This window comes from Epinephelus fuscoguttatus, linkage group LG11 (assembly GCF_011397635.1).
Source record: "Epinephelus fuscoguttatus linkage group LG11, E.fuscoguttatus.final_Chr_v1".
NCBI lineage: Eukaryota > Metazoa > Chordata > Actinopteri > Perciformes > Serranidae > Epinephelus > Epinephelus fuscoguttatus.
Window position 1 is genome coordinate 10,467,576 of NC_064762.1, and position 18,619 is coordinate 10,486,194.

The 18,619-nt window shown below is 38.5% G+C and overlaps 1 protein-coding gene across 3 annotated transcripts in view; it reads left to right on the forward strand.

The window, feature by feature from the left end:
• The first annotated feature begins 1,966 nt into the window (after positions 1–1,966).
• klf11a (Kruppel-like factor 11a) overlaps positions 1,967–18,619 on the forward strand; it is a 28,188-nt gene continuing 11,535 nt past the window's right edge. Inside the window, exons 1-3 of one of the 3 annotated variants that reach the window (XM_049589874.1) lie at positions 1,967–2,281; positions 2,385–2,444; positions 5,053–5,162. The gene's annotated coding sequence lies outside the window, so the exon portion shown is untranslated. Of the gene's footprint in view, positions 2,282–2,384; positions 2,445–3,352; positions 3,435–5,052; positions 5,163–18,619 lie in introns of those variants that run through there. The other 2 variants (XM_049589877.1, XM_049589876.1) reach the window with 2 other exon arrangements.

Below are 18,619 nucleotides of genomic sequence, written 5' to 3' on the forward strand. Positions count from 1 at the left end.
TTGATATTTTTGTAATTAAATGCAGCTACATTTTGAATCACAGTGTACATACAGTGTGGTATAAGCGCTGCAGTAAACGATGTGTTCGTGTGAGTAAAATGATGCAGACATGTGGAATATTTCTGTCTCTCTCGGTGTCTCCGTCTCGCTGACACTCAGAACTAAATGTTTCTGAGCTCTGAAGTCGCAGCAGGTGAAAATGTAAACGAGGTTTTCAGGAGTCATCTGAGGACATGGTAAAAATAAATCTGTCTGGACGCCGGAATCAACCAGCCGCATGTGAATGCAGCACTGTGCCGAGGTGACGGGAGGTAACGGCTGCTCTCTATAGTATCGCCATGGCAACATGCCCAAGCTCTCAAGTTACCTAGCAACAGCCGCAGCGTATAACGGAGGGACGAGTGTGTCCTCATCTGATGTCAACGTCTCATCTGTGTGAGGCTGATGTGGAGTGACAGTTAATATGAAGACATGTTCACTGTTCATTAATATGTTGTTGTTATTGTTTATTTTAATCTTTGTTTTGTTTATGTTGTTGACTCTTTGTGTGAGATCAGACTGTTTCACCTGAAACGACTCCAACAGGCAGAATGAGGTCACTGCAGCAGTGAGGACAAAGACTGTCTGAAAACTCAACTTCATAACTGCAATGAAATGATAAAAAATCATATTTGACATGAGACCACGTGCACCTGGTGGTGTCGACCCCCACCTGTCTCCAGGTCCCCCAAAGCTCCACCCACCAGCCTCCACACACCTGAAATCTGGAGTTTAAAGACAGGAGACATATCAGTGATGCTCACACTCACAGGAGGGCGGGACATGCCACGACACGACATGACACAACACGACATGGAGGGACGAAGAAGAATATGAAATGAAAACTTTCTGTTGGTTCGACTCTCTGAACTGTTGTTTACATTGTATTTACACTTTATATATTTGTTCTCTTCAGTGTGTGACAGACTGACAGACGGTTCATCCAATCAGCAGCTAGCATCACTGTGACACTGACCGACCTCTTCCTGTTTGAGTCTCAACAAATGTTGACGACGGTTATCAGATTAACATTTTGTGTTGTGAGTTGCTGATGTGTGTTGTGAGTTGCTGGTGTGTGTCGTGAGTTGCTGATGTGTGTTGAGAGTTGCTGACGTGTGTTGAGTTGCTGACGTTTGTTGTGAGTTGCTGACGTGTGTTGTGAGTTGCTGACGTGTGTTCTGAGTTGCTGACGTGTGTTGTGAGTTGCTGATGTGTGTCATGAGTTGCTGATGTGTGTTGTGAGTTGCTGATTTGTGTTGAGTTGCTGACGTGTGTTGAGTTGCTGATGTGTTTTGAGTTGCTGACGTGTGTTATGAGTTGCTGATGTGTTGTGACTTGCTGACGTGTGTTCTGAGTTGCTGACGTGTTGTGAGTTGCTGACGTGTTGTGAGTTGCTGATGTGTGTCATGAGTTGCTGATGTGTGTTGTGAGTTGCTGATGTGTGTTGAGAGTTGCTGATTTGTGTTGAGTTGCTGACGTTGTGAGTTGCTGATGTGTTTTGAATTGCTGACATGTGTTATGAGTTGCTGATGTGTTGTGAGTTGCTGATGTGTATTATGAGTTGCTGACGTGTGTTGTGAGTTGCTGACGTGTGTTGTGAGTTGCTGATGTGTATTGTGAGTTGCTGGTGTGTGTCATGAGTTGCTGATACGTGTTGTGAGTTGTTCATGCGTGGTGCGAATTGCTGATGTGTGTTGTGAGTTGCTGACGTGTGTTATGAGTTGCTGATGTGTGTTGTGAGTTGCTGTTTTGTGGATTGCTGTTGTGTTTTGTAAGTTGCACTCGTGTTGTGAATTAGTGTTTTGTTTTCTGGTGATGTGTGTGGTAATATTTATATTGCTGTCGTGCTTCATGAAGTTGCCCTCTTGTGAAATGCTGCTGTGTTTTGTGATTTGCTCTTCAGGGCCACCGTACAAACACTATGAGGTTACCTAGCAACAGCCGCAGCATGTAACGGAGGAACATCATGTCCTCATCTGATATCAGCATCTGGTCTGAGTGAAGCTGACGTAAAGTGACAGTTTATATGACGAGGTGTTTGACATCAGCTTTAAGTCTTCATATTCATCTTATCTTTTTATTTTAATTCATTTTATGTTATTGAGTGTTTCCAGCTCCGACTGAGATCACACTATTTCACCTGAAACGACCCCGAGAGGGAAAATGAGGTCACTGCAGCAGCCGAGAACAAAGACTGTCTGAAAACTCAACTTTATGTCACAGTTAAAATCTTCAGAGGCGAGTTTCAGAGAGCAGAAAATAATATTCAGATAAAACAAAACATTTTTGATCTGATATTAAAATAAAGACCTTTGTTTCTGTGTCCAAAACACCTGATCAGACAGGGGAGGACAGAGACAGGCAGGTGAGGACGGAGACAGACGGGTGAGGACAGAGACAGGCAGGTGAGGACAGAGACGGGCAGGTGAGGACGGAGACAGACGGGTGAGGACAGAGACGGGCAGGTGAGGACAGAGACAGACAGGTGAGGACAGAGACAGACACGTGAGGACGGTGTCCTTCCTCTGTCCTCACCTGCTTGTCTCTGTCCTCACCTGTCTGTCTCTGTCCTCACCTGCCTGCCTCTGGAGACGTCACTTAAAGGGACAGTTCAGGTTGTTACCTACAGCAGACGACAGTCAGCACGTCCTCAGTTTAGAGAAGCAGACTGGAGTCTGAGACAGAAGCTCAGTGACGTCCTGCAGTGGACGGGTCAACAACAAAACATATTTTAGACACCTGAAATAACCAATATCAGCTTACATTGTATTAAATATATTTTCACTGCTTAACCTTTCTGTCAGACAGTGATTTCCAACAGGGAACTGAAGCTGTTACATCATTTTTGTCACAGCCAGACTCCATTGATAAAACCAGTAATTTAAGCATGCTGAACACAGGAGCTGCTGGTTGACTGCAGCCTCCATCAGTTAGTGTGTTAGTGTTATGTTCCGACTTTGGTGAGTCTGAATTAACCCTTTAAAACACCAAAGTCACACAGTGAGACAAACACACTAACTGATGGAGGCAGCAGTAGATCAGCAGCTCCTGTGTTCACTGATGTTAAATCACTGATTTTCTCAATGGAGTCTGGCTGTGTCAGCACTGTTTACACAGAGGTGGTGCTGCAAAGTCCTGTCTTTACGCCTCCTGTTTACATGTTTACACAGGACTAAATGACGGCAGCATCATGTGGCTCCAGTGTGTGATGTCAGACAGCGTGATGACATCACAGACTCAAAAGAGGCGTGACATGTAACACAACAGCGTCTGCCTCTAGTGTGGCATATAACATACGTGTCAGCAGCGTTTTATAAACAGTAACAATGACATGCCAACAACAATCATTTAGCATCCCTATTATATGGCAGCTGATTTTGTCCTCTGCTTGGAGGGTAAGGAGCTCCTGGACCTCATTGTTTGAGTTAGCTGCTAACTGCTAACAGCTGCTGTTCTTCTTTGAATTAGCTGCTAACTGTTCACAGCTGCTGTTCTTCCTTGAATTAGCATCTTGCTGCTAACTGCTAACAATGGCTGTTCTTCTTTGAGTTAGCCGCTAACAGCTGCTGTTCTTCTTTTTTGAGTTAGCTGGTAACAGCTGCTGTTCTTCTTTTTTGAGTTAGCTGCTAACTGCTAGCAGCTGCTTTTTGTCTTTGAGTTAGCCGTTAATTGCTAACAACTGCTGTTCTTCTTTGAGTTAGCCACTAACAGCTGCTGTTCTTCTTTTTTGAGTTAGCTGCTAACTGCTAACAGCTGCTGTTCTTCTTTGAGTTAGCTGCTAACAGCTGCTGTTCTTCTTTGAGTTAGCCACTAACAGCTGCTGTTCTTCTTTGAGTTAGCTGCTAACAGCTGCTATTCTTCTTTGAGTTAGCCACTAGCTGCTAACTGCTATCAGCCACTTTTTAAATCTCTCGCTGTGGGTCACACACATAATACATGACAGAGACTATGCAAACTGTAATTTCCTGTGAAACCAGAAGTGTATTTTGAAAACAGACAATGCATGTAATAGGCTTAAGTTGACACGGCGTCCCAGAACGTCAACAACCAACGCACCCAGGGTACCTTGGACGTCATATGTGGATGTGGAAAGTCCATGACCAACGTCCACAGGTGACGAGGTCGCAGTGAGGATGTGTTGATGTCTGATGTTGGCGTAAAGCAGTGAAAATACTTTCAATATAATGAACACTTAAACTGATATAGATTTGTTTTGGTGTCTAAAATATGTTTTGTTTCTGACCCGTCCACAGCAAGATGTCACTGAGCTTCTAGCCCCTTTTACACTGCCAGATTTTCGGCGAATGTTGGGCTGTTTTGCCGGCAAGCTGCATGTGTTTAGACACACAGAGCCAGATTCGCAAGTTGATCCGAGGTGCCCAATTTTCCGCCTCGTAGGGTAGACATATTGGCGGAACCTTTTTAGTTTAAAAAGAACGAGGCACCCTTCCACCACGGGAGGGGCTGTTGAAGACTTTTGGGAGGAGCTCTTGGTGACACCGCATGTGCGACCCACTGGTGGTGGATAAACAGAAACAGCTGATAGCAGGAATTAGTGAGCAGCTAGTAGCAAGAGGGAAACACAAACCTGACAGACACTGTAAAGATGAGCAACTGGGGAGACAAGGAATTGCGTGCCACATTTTGTTACCTGCTCACGCCCCCCATTGTCCCAAAAAAGGGGCATTCTTTATGAACAAAAGTAGGCAGGCGGCATTTTGCTGCACTCCCTGATTTTGTTTTTATACTGCCAATGCTGAAAAAAGAGTGATTGGGCTTTCCTGCAAATTTGCACAATTCCTGTTTAAAAAGGGCTTCTGTGTCAGACACCAGTCTGCTTCTCGAAACTGACATCTACTGACTGTATGACCCCATTTAAAAACCTGAACTGTCCCTTTAATGAATGAATGAATGAACAGTTCAGGTTTGTCTGAATGGTTTAACAGATTTGTCACAGTTTGTTCAGACTTCCCTCAGAACATTGTTTTTTTTTTGTTTGTTTGTTTCTTTCAGACTGAAGACACAGCTGATTCAGTCGGAGAGGAGACGACACGAGAAAACTTTTAATCTGAAGGCTGAAAACAAACCGAATCATCACACTGGAACACGTTCAACACACAGAGGTCAGATCTTTTTCCAGATCCTCGACAGAAAACAAACAGTTTCCCAGTTTAGAAACTCGTCCTGTCGGAGCGCTGATGAAAAGAATCTCTGGTAATCGTCCAGACTTCACACTGAGCTCCTGAATCTGCTCCTCATTTCTATTTTAAAATCTCTGATGACGTGGACGAACGTGAGAATGTCTCTGAGTTGAAACACAATGTTTCAGCAGAAAACAGAAAAAAAAACAACCTCAAAAAATTAAACAGATGAAAATGTAAAAAGCCGATGGGATTAACATTCCTTTACAGCAGCCGGGTTTGTCACGCAGCTTCATCTGAGGACGTCCTGAAAGAAAAAACATGAAAAACTCATTTAAATTAATATTTTAATTTCCTTAAATCAGTTTTTTGTGTGGCTGCTCCTCTGTGAGAATTTTTGTTCCTCAATATTTCAGAATTAAATGTGAGAATAACGACTAGTTTTAAGGGTCAAATTATTCTGTTTTTATGTTTTTTTCTCATCATTCATTTTTCTGTTTATGTAAAGTGTGTGATTTATCTTAAGGTCAGACGCTGAATGAGTCTCTGTTACTGAAGATTAAATACAGCTGAAGAGACCAAGATGGAAATTTGTCCTTCACCCTGACAGACTCTGATATTTTGTATTTTTATAATAACGATATAATAGAAAGCTTTAAATAAATTAAATTAAAATTCCTTAGAAGAAATAATTCATTGCTTTTCAACATAAATCTTTATGTTTAGGTGGTAAAAATTATTTCATTTATTTCCTTAAAAGGAGAAATTTGTTTTGTTTTTCATTCATTTAGAAAAGACATTGTCAGTCTGTCGTCAGAGGAAATTTATGAAGACAAAATGTTTCATAAATAATTTAAAGTGTTTTAATTAAATTTCTTTTGTATCCTAAATTACAAGTTTGAACCTTTAAATACTGAATTACTCATAAACTCAAATTACTTGAATTCTTCACAGAAAATGTTTCATCAAAACTTGAAGAAAAACTGTCGAATATTATCTGTAAAACAGTTAATGGGAATAATTAACCAGAATTAAAGCAAATGAAATCAGTGCTGTTATTTAAGTCTCAGCTGGAATCAACAGAAAACTTTTCTTTAATGATTTATTCAACAGAAACATTTTGACGTCCTGCAGCAGCTGCTGATCTGTTAATAAAAACAAAATAACTTCATGTTTTCAGTAAAGAAATAAATTCTGTGAAACCACTGACATCCCAAAATAAGATATATCAGTGTGCAGGAGCCATCATTACTGCGATCATTTGGACTTTTCACACTTCTATCCATATATTAATTCATATTTTTGATAAACAAATTGAAATAAAAAGAAAATATTAAAACAAAATGCTAAAAAATGTGAAAAGTCTTAAAGTCTGCTCAGCGTCACGTTTTTAATGTTTATGTTTCTGAATCTGATTTAAATAAAGCTCATGTTTTTAACGAAGTTCATCCTGAAGGCTCAAAGATCAAGTTAATGTCACTGTGAGGAATAAATAAACAAAACTAAATTATTGTTCTCTCAGAGTTGTGTGAATTTCACCATAAAAACTTTTAAATCAAAGTTTCTTTACACGTTCGTGAGAAAATGTTTCTCAAAAACAAACTAAAGCCATAAAAAGTTCATAGATGATGTGAATAAAAAAGTAAAATGGACTTTTATTTTGTGAGCATTAAAGTTTGAAACAAAAATTCAGAAAAGCAAATCTGGAAATATAAAAACTTTTCTCTGCTGCTTTCAGCCACAAACATGTAACAACATTCTTAAACATTTCCAAAAGAACATTTAAAAAAAAAAAAAATTCAATTCCAAAAAGTCTTTTAGAAATATTTCATGTTTTTACTTTAAATATTTTCCATCTCCTGTCAGCTGGTTTTATGTATATTGCTTCTCTACTTTGTTATGTCAGACTTTTTATATTAAACGCTTTGTATCTGCACTCTTCCAACTTTGTGTTGCAACCACAGCGACTTCCCTCGGGATAAATGAAGTTCTATCTGAGCTTATCAATAATAAAATAAATTACCAATCATTATCAGATAATGTCAGTGATGTTATGCACACCTGGCCGACAGGTGAGAAGGAAAATTAACTTGTGTGAAAGAGACATTGAGTTTATTTGAGAAACAGCATCAGGCGTCAAATTCAAAACATCAAACAACAAATCTCAAACATTAAACAGTTATTATTTATTTATTTAGTTAATATTTAATTACTCCATTATTAGAAAAACAAAAAACATCTGTAAAACCACACAAATATACAAAAAATTGCAAAAATAGAAATGAAAACAAAGAAATAAACATGAATGTTTTTTTCTCCATAAAAAGGTGGTTTGTGGGAAAATTTCATGACCTCAAAGAAAATCAGATGTAAGTTAATGAATTGATGAAGAATATGACAATAAAATCAAACATTACTGAGGAAATATAAATTAAATATTTAAATATTAATAATCTTTTATTTTAACTTTAAAAAAAAATCAGTACTTTTCAAACAGATGTTAAACAGCAGTTTGTGTCTGTGGAGTCAGATTTAAGGTCAGGGCCATAATCAGCTGTTAAACCGACACCGTCTGTAGCCCAACACGTTTTATAAACTTTAAAACTAAACAGATCACTTTAGAACATTTTGAAATAAAAATCATAGATCACATGTTTTCAAGGTTTTTATAACTGAGTTTAATTTCAGGAAGCAGCATCAGGTCGAGGGAAAAATACACAAACATTGATGTTTTTATTACTTTTAATGACACATTATACAATTTGATGGCTTTTTAGGACTTTTTGTGACAAATTAAACATTTTAATACATAAAGAATCACTTCATCCTTCAGTTTATCACAGACATCAACACGTAGAGTTACGTGGTTTTCGCTGGACAAGAAGTAACAAATGTAGTGCAGTAAAAAACACCAGATTTCCTTCTGAGAGAGATGAGGTAGAAAAAAGGAGCAGAACATGGAAACAATCAAAGAACCTCAGATTTGTGTTTAAGTACATGTGTTGTTACTCTGACAGATGCCGGTTAAGTGAAAGGAACAACAAGGCATTATGGGTCATAAATAAGTTGGCACAAACACAAATTCAGCACAAAAGGTTGTTTCCTGTTTGTGTCTGACAGGAAGTGGTCATTCATCAGTCAGGTCAGCTGACGTGTTTGATCCTTAGGGACTGTTCATTATTTATGATGGGGTGGTGTCAAAACGGGGGCGTGTCAAATTTTTTAACTTTTTAAATGCTGGGGAGGGTCGTATGTTTTTTTTATTTTCGGCTCAGGGGAGGGGCATGCAACTTTAAATGGCTGTGTTTTGTATTTATTTTACAGCTGATTCATTTCAAAGAAAATGTGCCAATTTTTCAAAGACAACATGATGACTTTATAGAAAAGATTCTGATTTTAAAGAAAACCAGCTGATTAAAAACAAACATGCTGATTTTAAAGAAATATTCTGATTATTGAAGAAAACGCGATGATTTTGACGCAAACATGATTTATAATAAAAACATGCTAGATGTTACAGAAAACGTGCTGATTTTTAAGAAAGCGTGCTGATTTTTAATTTGTTTAAAAAAACCAAACATGTAAGTTTTAAAGAAAACATGATGATTTGTAAAGAAAACTTGCTGATTTTAAAGTAAACATGCTGATTTTTTTAAGAAAACACTGATTTTTAAAAGAAACTTGCTGATTTTATTTTTTTTTTTTTAAAAACAGCAACAAAAAACATGATAATTTTAAAGTGAACATACTGATATTAAACTAAACATGCTGATTTTTAAAGAAAACATACTGATTTTATGGAAAACATGCTGATTTATTTTTATTTTATTTTTTATTTAAAAAAATGCTGATTTTAATGAAAATATTCTGATTTTTGAAGAAAACATTATGATGTTAAAGAAAACGTCGATTTTAATGAAAACATGCTGCTTTTTAATGAAAAAACACTGATTTTAAAGAAAACATGCTGACTTTTGAGAAAACATGCCTTTTTTGTTGTTTTTTTTACTTTTTATAAAACATGCTGATTTTAAACTAAACATGCTGATTTAAACATGCTAACATTACAGAAAACTTGCTGATTTTATAAAAAAAAAAGGTGATTTTTAATGAAAACGTGTTAATTTTTAAAGAAAACATTTAACAGAAGATATTAAGATTTTTGAAGAAAACATTCTAATGTGTAAACAAAACATGCCGATTTTAAAGAAAATCTACTGATTTCAAAGAAAACATGCTGAATTTAAAGTAAACAACATAAACAGAGCCTGGGTTTGTTGAAGATGGCAGTGTTGTTTGGGCTGAGAAAGCGATGTGTAAGTAAGGTAAAGGACAGGGTCCTTTACCTTTACCTAAAGGGTCGGTGCGGGGAGCAGTGAGAGCTGGCATTAAGGGAGCGTCTCTGGGACGCCAGAGAACACTGTCTAGCCTCCTGCAGGTGTCGTGGGACCAACTAGACAAAACACTGGTGAAAGGAGGTTCCCACCTGATGACCCCAAAGACGTGTTAGTTATCACTGCTCACTGTCTGTATAGTTAAGCCTTGCCATAATAGCTTATCAATGGGCTTCGGAGGTTATTCACTGAGCGCTGATCCTTTCTCTACAGCAAAATTTTTTCGTGTCTATTTGAACTGCTGATTTTTCAGAGAAAACAATGATTTTAAAGAAAACATGCTGATTTTAAAGAAAATGTGATTATTAAAGAAAAAATAATGTTTTTCAAGAAAATATGATAATTTTTTATTAAAAAAAATGTGATTTTTAAAGAAACTGATTTTTTTATTTTAAAGAAAACGTGGGTGTGGACAGCATGTTTTCTTAAAACATCGCTAACATTACAGCATTTATCACAGACATAAATTGTAAAAACATTAATTATTGTTGGATGGTTAGGTCCTTAACATTAAGTTAATGATTGATGCAATAATATCATAAAATGTACTGTATTAAAAATATTTAATGTAATAAAATAATTAATGTAAAGTTACTCAGGTTAGGTTCAGGGAAGGGAAACATTAAGAGGACGTACTTTAAAATGACTCAACGTTCACACGGTTGTGAGCTCGTCTTCAGGGGAAAGTCCTGAGTTTTGTGACCGCTCCACCACAACCTGCCTCCTAAGTGGAGTGCTCGGACCGCCTCCTTCTTTACTTCTGTCAGCACATCGGTCACGTGATGGTGGCCTTAAAAAATTCATGGGTTGTGTATAAATTACTGGCTTGTCATTACGTGGGATATGTACGAATTAAGTACATAACAGTTTATGAGAGCAGCCTGAACAATGCTAATGATCCTCATTAAACGGGACGTCTTCAAGCAGGAAGTGATTCATGAAGAGTTTGAGCTGGTCGTACAAACCAATCTCAAAGAAAATGTAAAAGACATTTCGGTGAATGAGAATATGAAAATATGACCAACCCAAGATGGCTGCAGAGTTGTAGCAGTGCTCAACCAGTGCTCTGTTGAATTTAAGATGTGAATCTGGATGGTGTCTCCAGCTGTTCGGTAAATGTGGACACACACACATGTACACACTTAGGGATGGTGTGGGTCCACAGATCAGTGATCACAGAGATGAGGACCAAACATTAACTGGACTCACTTTTCATCTGCACTGAGAGAGAAGAAGGAAACACTCAGAGAGCTCGCCGCACCACCCTCCTCGTCCTGGACGGCGGGTGGAGTGTGACCTACATTCCAGTGACCCCACCCACCCCGGACATCCCCCTCCCTCCCCCTCACACACACACACACACACGTATGTATATACAGTACATACTCAGTGTGGGTGTGTCTCTGGTCGATGAGGTCGTTGCTGTTTGCTTTGGAGGGAAATCACATCTGCTGCTGCTGAGTACAGATTCTCAACCAAACACAGCCAGAAACTAAAATTAGGAACTGAACTTAAAGAACTAAACTCAAAGAACTAAACTTAAAAAACTAAACTTAAAGAACTAAACTTAAAGAATTAAACTCAAAGAACTAAACTTAAAGAATTAAACTCAGGACTAAACTTAAAGAACTAAACTTAAAGAACTAAACTCAAAGAACTAAACTTAAAGAACTAAACTCAGGACTAAACTTAAAGAACTAAACTTAAAGAATTAAATTTAGAACTAAACTCAGGACTAAACTTAAAGAACTAAACTTAAAGAATTAAATTTAGAACTAAACTCAGAACTAAACTTAAAGAACTAAACTCAGAACTAAACTTAAGGAACTAAACTCAGGACTAAACTTAAAGAGCTAAACTCAAAGAACTAAACTCAGGACTAAATTTAAAGAACTAAACTAAAAGAGCTAAACTCAAAGAACTAAACTCAGGACTAAATTTAAAGAACTAAACTAAAAGAACTAAACTCAGGACTAAACTTAAAGAAATAAACTTAAAGAATTAAACTCAGGACTAAACTTAAAGAACTAAACTCAGGACTAAACTTAAAGAGTTAAACTCAGAACTAAACTTAAAGAACTAAACTCAGGACTAAACTTAAAGAACTAAACTAAAAGAATTAAACTCAGGACTAAACTTAACGAACTAAACTTAAAGAACTAAACTTAAAGAAATAAACTTAAAGAATTAAACTCAGAACTAAACTTAAAGAACTAAACTCAGAACTAAACTTAAAGAACTAAACTTAAAGAACTAAACTCAGGACTAAACTTAAAGAACTAAACTTAAAGAATTAAACTCAGGACTAAACTTAAAGAACTAAACTCAGGACTAAACTTAAAGAACTAAACTCAGAACTAAACTTAAAGAAATAAACTTAAAGAATTAAACTCAGGACTAAACTTAAAGAACTAAACTCAGGACTAAACTTAAAGAGTTAAACTCAGAACTAAACTTAAAGAACTAAACTCAGGACTAAACTTAAAGAACTAAACTAAAAGAATTAAACTCAGGACTAAACTTAACGAACTAAACTTAAAGAACTAAACTTAAAGAAATAAACTTAAAGAATTAAACTCAGAACTAAACTTAAAGAACTAAACTCAGAACTAAACTTAAAGAACTAAACTTAAAGAACTAAACTCAGGACTAAACTTAAAGAACTAAACTAAAAGAATTAAACTCAGGACTAAACTTAACGAACTAAACTTAAAGAACTAAACTCAGAACTAAACTTAAAAAACTAAACTTAAAGAATTAAACTCAGGACTAAACTTAAAGAACTAAACTCAGAACTAAACTTAAAGAATTAAACTCAGAACTAAACATAAAGAACTAAACTTAAAGAACTAAACTCAGAACTAAACTTAACGAACTAAACTTAAAGAATTAAACTCAGAACTAAACTTAACGAACTAAACTTAAAAAAGAGTTAAACTCAGAACTAAACTTAAAGAACTAAACTTAAAGAGTTAAACTCAGAACTAAACTTAAAGAACTAAACTCAGGACTTAAACCTGTGAACCAAACTCACGGACTAAACTTGGAAAGGCAACTATACTCGGGGACTAAACTTGAGAACTAAACTCGGAACTTATCTCAGGAACTAAACCCAAAGAACTTAATTTGGGAACTAAGATCAGGGACTAAACTTGGGAACTTAAGGACTGAATCCTAAGAACTGAACTTGGGAACTAAACTCAAGGCTTAAACCTGTCAACCAAACTCACAGACTAAATCTGGAAGGGGAACTAAACTCAGGGACTAAACTTGGGAACTTATCTCAAGGGCCAAACCCTAAGAACTAAACTTGGAAACTAAGTTCAGGAACTAAACTTGAGAACTAAAGTCATGGACCAAACTTGGGAACTAAACTCAGGGGCCAAACATGAGAAGGGAAAACATTAAACATTACAACAGAAAAACAGCAGAATCGTCCTTTAATATCTCAGAAACATGAAACAGATGAATTTTTCTAACAGCAGCGAAGTCTCAACGTGAGCTGTGTGGGCATGTTCTGGCGGTTGTGATTCCTGGAAGGCTGATTCTTGGAAGTCTTGAAGGAGGAGCGACCTTTGACCCCTCAGTAATGTGCAGGGTCACACACACACACACACACACACACACACACACACACACACAGACCAGAGCAGGATTTATTTCTGCTTCTCAGACGTATTTACATCTTGTGGTGATTTAACGGAAGCTCTTATTCTGACAGACTGATGACAAGCAGCAGAAACACTCACTGGACTTTTTATTTTCAGGATCCAAACTGACTCGAATTTAAACCGACAGCATTCAACCCTAAACTGAATTCTGACTCAAACTGAACTACGAGGAAACGAGAACCAGACTAACATTACTAAAATGACCTTGATTTTTCCAAAATATCTTGAATTCAAAAACACCCTCATTTTCCAGTAATGGCCTTTTCAAAATTAACCTTATTTTCAAACTGTCTATGTTTTACAAAGTGTCCACACTTAAGAAAATGTCCCCAGATTCACCAAATCTCCTAACTGTTCAATACTCTCCCTATTTTCCCAAACTGTCCTGACATTCCAAAATTATCGTCCATTAGCCTACTTTCCCTAAATGTCTTGACTTTGCAAAAGTTTTCTAACCTCTACGAAAAGGCCTCACATGTCCTCACTGTATAAAATGTCCTCACTTTCCATATTGTCCCCATTCTCTCCGAAATGCCATCGCTTGTAAAAAAATGTCCACACTGCTCAAGATGTCCTCACTTTAGCCTCTTTACACTGCCTTGACCAGGCAGGAATTTCACACCATGATGCCGCCTCGCTGTTCTGTATAAAAGGTACGATCACAGAATGAGGGGGCAGAGATGTCTCGTCACAGATAGTAACAGCACCTGTGTAAAAGGGATAGCCCGCAGGATGGGATCATTGGCGGCACAGGTGTGACATTTTGATGATGTGTTATGTGTGCGACCCATTGCGGGAGATTTAAAAAGAGGCTGTTAGCCGTTAACAGCTAACTCCAAGAAGAAGAAGAACAGCTGTTAGCAGTTAGCGGCTAACTCAAGGAAGAAGAACAACAGCTGCTAGCAGTGAGCGGCAAACTCAGAGAAGAAGAACAGCAGCTGTTAGCAGTTAGCAGTCAACACTGACTTTTACTTTGACCCAGGACACAAACACTCGTCTCCCGAGTTAAAGTCCTGTGCTTGTGTCTCGCTTTTTAAACCACGTACGTCACTCTGAACGTCTGATAACAGTGCAGAGGGGTTTATGTTAGAGCTGGTTGAAAGCCTGGTGTGTCTCATACGGGCGTTAAAGGCTTACATTGATGCTGGAGTATTTTGACACCCTGGGGGTGAGACCAGGCCAGCCGAGGCCTTTCATCCAGTCTTCTATAACAGGCAAATCTGCAAACAGAAACACCGATATATGTCTGGATACATTTTAAAACAAATTATTGTTATTATATCAAAATATGGTCGTTATCTCAGCTGTTCATTTATTCTCTACGTCTAAACTGGATTAATGTTCAGCTGTGAAAACCAAAAACACTCAGATGCTCTCTGTGCAGTGGAGCGGTGGTGATGAGGTGGCTGTACGAACAGGAAGCTGGTTAGTGAGGAGGAAGTGTTTAAACTCTCCTGTAGGTGTGTGAACTGTTCAGTCCTGTCAGACGTGTTCATGTTGAAGGTTTTAACCCACAGAGCTTCATGCCGCTCCTCCATTTCCATGACAACAGCCAGCCAATTATCACCTCAGATAGTTGTGATTAAGAGTAACTGAGTGATGTCGGTTCATTATTTGGGAACAAAGACATAACAAGCTGTTTTTATCAGATCATTTTCAGAGACCGTTTTTCTAGCAGAGGCGCTGACCGTCTGTGTGTCGCACATTTTAAGAACTCAGTCATAATTAGATAAATTAAAGTTAACCTCAGTAGGGATGCTGCGATCCAGCCAAAAAACATGGATCGGATCGCACTGCAGGGGAAAAGTGCGATACTAGCACTCCATTCCACAAATCCGCTCCAGCTTTTCCATCCAGCACTTCATTGTAACACACGAAGAAGAGAGGAGAGCGGGAGGGGGAGATGACGTGATAACAACAACCGGGTGAAAAACAACATGGATAGTTGAAAAAAATGTCAGCGGTGTGGCAGTACTTCCTTGTGAAAAGCGAAAAAGACTGGACTTTTCATCTTGGGAAGTATGTTATTCTCATTTTGAGTAATAGCACTTGATCAAGCCTTTTCTATTATTCCACATTACAAAAAAAGTGCTAAAAAAAATTGAACCTATTGGTCAGAACAGAGAGATAGAAATTTCCGCTGGTATCGGATCGGTATCGGATCGGTACTAGGGCTGTGGTATCGGTATCGGATCGAAAGTGAAAAAGTTGGATCGCAGCATCCCTAAACCTCAGCAGGTTTTCAACATATTAAACCTTTTTCTGACTTAAAATGTATTGAATTTCCAATTTTCCTACACCAAACCACCTTAAAATGATAATAATAATAATAATAAAAAACACAACAAGCTCCCTGAACACCAGCAGACGGAGGAAGGGAAACTAATAATACAATAATAAGGACTGACTGAATACATTAAACCGTATTAAACTTACTAACAGTTTCAACTGTTTGAGTTTAAGAAGAATTTGTAATCTGATTTAAAAAAACAAAACATTTTTAACTCAATGTTTTGTGAGTAAAATAGTTTTAATGCTACAGCTAGAAAGAGTTTAGCTTGTTTTTTCCTTTGTTCACTGTAAAAATAAGTTTCAGTGAGGTCAAAATCTTAAAAAAGGCCAAACTGGTGACATGAAGCCATCGTTAAAAATGTGCAGTAAACAACTTAAACAGACTCATCAAGAAGAGGAACCACAGCTGTTAGTGTAGTTAGCAGCTAACTCAAAGAAGAAGAACAGCTGCTGCTAGCAGTTAGCGGCTAACTCAGAGAAGAAGAACAACAGCTGTTAGCAGTTAGCAGCTAACTCAAACAATGAGGTCCAGGAGCTCCTTACCCTCCGAGCAGAGGATGAGATCAGCCGCCATACAACAGGGATGCTAAATGATTGTTATTGACATGTGATGTCATTGTTATTGTTTATAAAGAGCTGCTGACAGGTATGTTATGTCACACTAGAGGCTGACGCTGTGGTGTTACATGTCACGCCTCTTGATTCTGTGATGTCATCATGCTGTCTGACATCACACACTTGGAGCCACATGATGTTGCTGTTGTTTGGTTCTGTGTAAAAATGAGAAGGCGGCGTAGAGGAGGGACGTCGTGGCGGCTCTGTGGCGCCATCTCTGTGTGTTTCTTACGTTGATGATACCCTGCTGTTGTTCAGAGACTCAGCACGGTTCATTGTTGAGTTTTATAACGTGACGTTGGAGGAGGTTTGGAGTCGTAACGAAAGTAAAGGTCGTTAAACTTTACATAAAGAGGATAAAAGTGCTGCAGACTTGAGGTGATGACACGTTTAGTCTTTCTCCTGATGAGTTGAGTCGATGATCCGACTCTGCTGCAGGTTCGTCTCTCTGACTTCATCCTGCAAACAGCTGTCTGAGCTGAGCTCCGTCTTTTTCCCTCCTGCACAAGTCTGGGAGTGTTTTCTGCCTGGAAACCGCTTTTTTTTTTTTATGGACGGACCGCCTGTGTGTGTTTTTCTTTTTCCTTTTTTTTATTTCACAACCTCGCTGAACTTGAAAATGAAAATGAACTCACGTCACCCCTGCCTGCTGCCAGATTCCTGCTTTTGTCCCAGTTTTCTCCGAGTTTACTCTCGGCAGACCAGCAGCATGTTGAGCTAATTCACTCTGAGTCATGAGGCTGTTTATCTGGTTTGTGTACGAGCTGCACGCCGAGCCAGGCCGTCGCCGCCACCGCCATGAGGTGCTCTGAGGCGAGGGGGTGATGTGAGGCCGGCCGTGTGAGGACATTTCTGTCCATCAAACACTGATACAAGAAGCATCACATCACAAACCAGCTTCGAGGAATGAAACAGGCTCTTTGTCTGCCTCTATCTCAGACAGGGTGACGTATGACCACAGCCCTCCTTCACCTCCACCTCCACCTTCCTCCCTCACCCCTCCTCCTCCCCTGTTTGTTCATGTCACAGTGATGGTGGTGATGATGATGATGATGGTAGCAGTGCGGCTCGACCTCCAGCCTCTCGCCGCAGCTTAAAGGGTTAACAGGCAGCCACAACAAAGGAGCCAGTGCTGGGCCGGCGTGTGCACGAGAGTGTGAGGGAATGGGGGAGGATGGGGGAGGAAGGGAGGCGGGGGTGCTCCGGCTGCCTTCTAGCCCCGCCCTGGAATTCTTTATTGGAGAGGCTGTTTACAACCTCGACGCATAGGAGTCCCCGGGTTCATCGGCCCGGTGGGGAGGGGGTGAGGAGGAGGAGGAGGAGGTAGTTGGACTCAGCAGAGAGGAAAGCGGTACAGGAAGAAGACAATAAGGAAATATGTTGAGGGCCTCTGAACTGCAGGATCTGAGCTTTTGTTTCTGTCTTTGTCTCGTCTTGACTCTTTATTTCTTCTTTGTGTCTCAAACAGTGTTTAACATGCACATGTCCAAGTCGCTGCAGCACGTGCACACCACAAATCATCATACACCACCACCCCCCACCCTTAAAAAAAAAAAAAAAAACCCTGTGGACTTTTCTGTGCAGCATCTCGTCCACATTAAGACCTGCGGCAGGACGACCTGCTCCTGTCTCCTCTGTTCCTCTGCAGCTTCTCTACTGCTGCAGGACATCGAACAAAAACACTTCATAATCTGCAAAGAAAGAAAAATATCTCTCACAGCCCGTCTCCTCCTCAGTCTCCTCAGTCTCCTACGTCTCCTCCTCCACACTCCTGTGTTTACATCTACATTTTACATGAGCCCTTGTTCAGCAGATTGCAGCAGCGTTTACACAGATAGACACAGAAGAATCAAAACTCAGGCTGCAGCTGATGATTATTGTTGATTCAACATATGTTCAAACAGTATTCTTGTCATGTGTTCTGACGTTCACGTATCTATACGAGCTGATTCAGCTGACAACACAAACAAAAGTTCAAATGTAATTTAAGTTTACCCATAAACCCTCGCTCCTTCAGCACAGAACACAAAACATAAATCATCAAGATAAAACACATTCATATTAATGTCTTATATTTTATGTGACGTTAATATTCTAAAATGGTTAGAGTTTGTTAAAAGTACAAATTGTCTCATTAAAACCTTAAAAAATTAATTAATTATTAATTAAAATTAAGTTCATAATACGTTTATTTTTAAATTAATATCTTGTATTTTGAAAGACCATGATGTTATATTAAGTTGTATGTTGTTTTTAAGTTCAAGTTTGAGTTTGCACATAAAAACATCAAAATAATCACGTTTAAAACATTTTTTTTAATAAAAATAGAGCAAATTAATTCATATATTTTTTAGTATCTTATATTTTGTGTGGTATAACATGATTACAGTTGTTAAAAGCACAAATTGTCTAAACCATAAACACATCATAAAAAGACAAACATGATTGAGTTTATGAATTAATTATA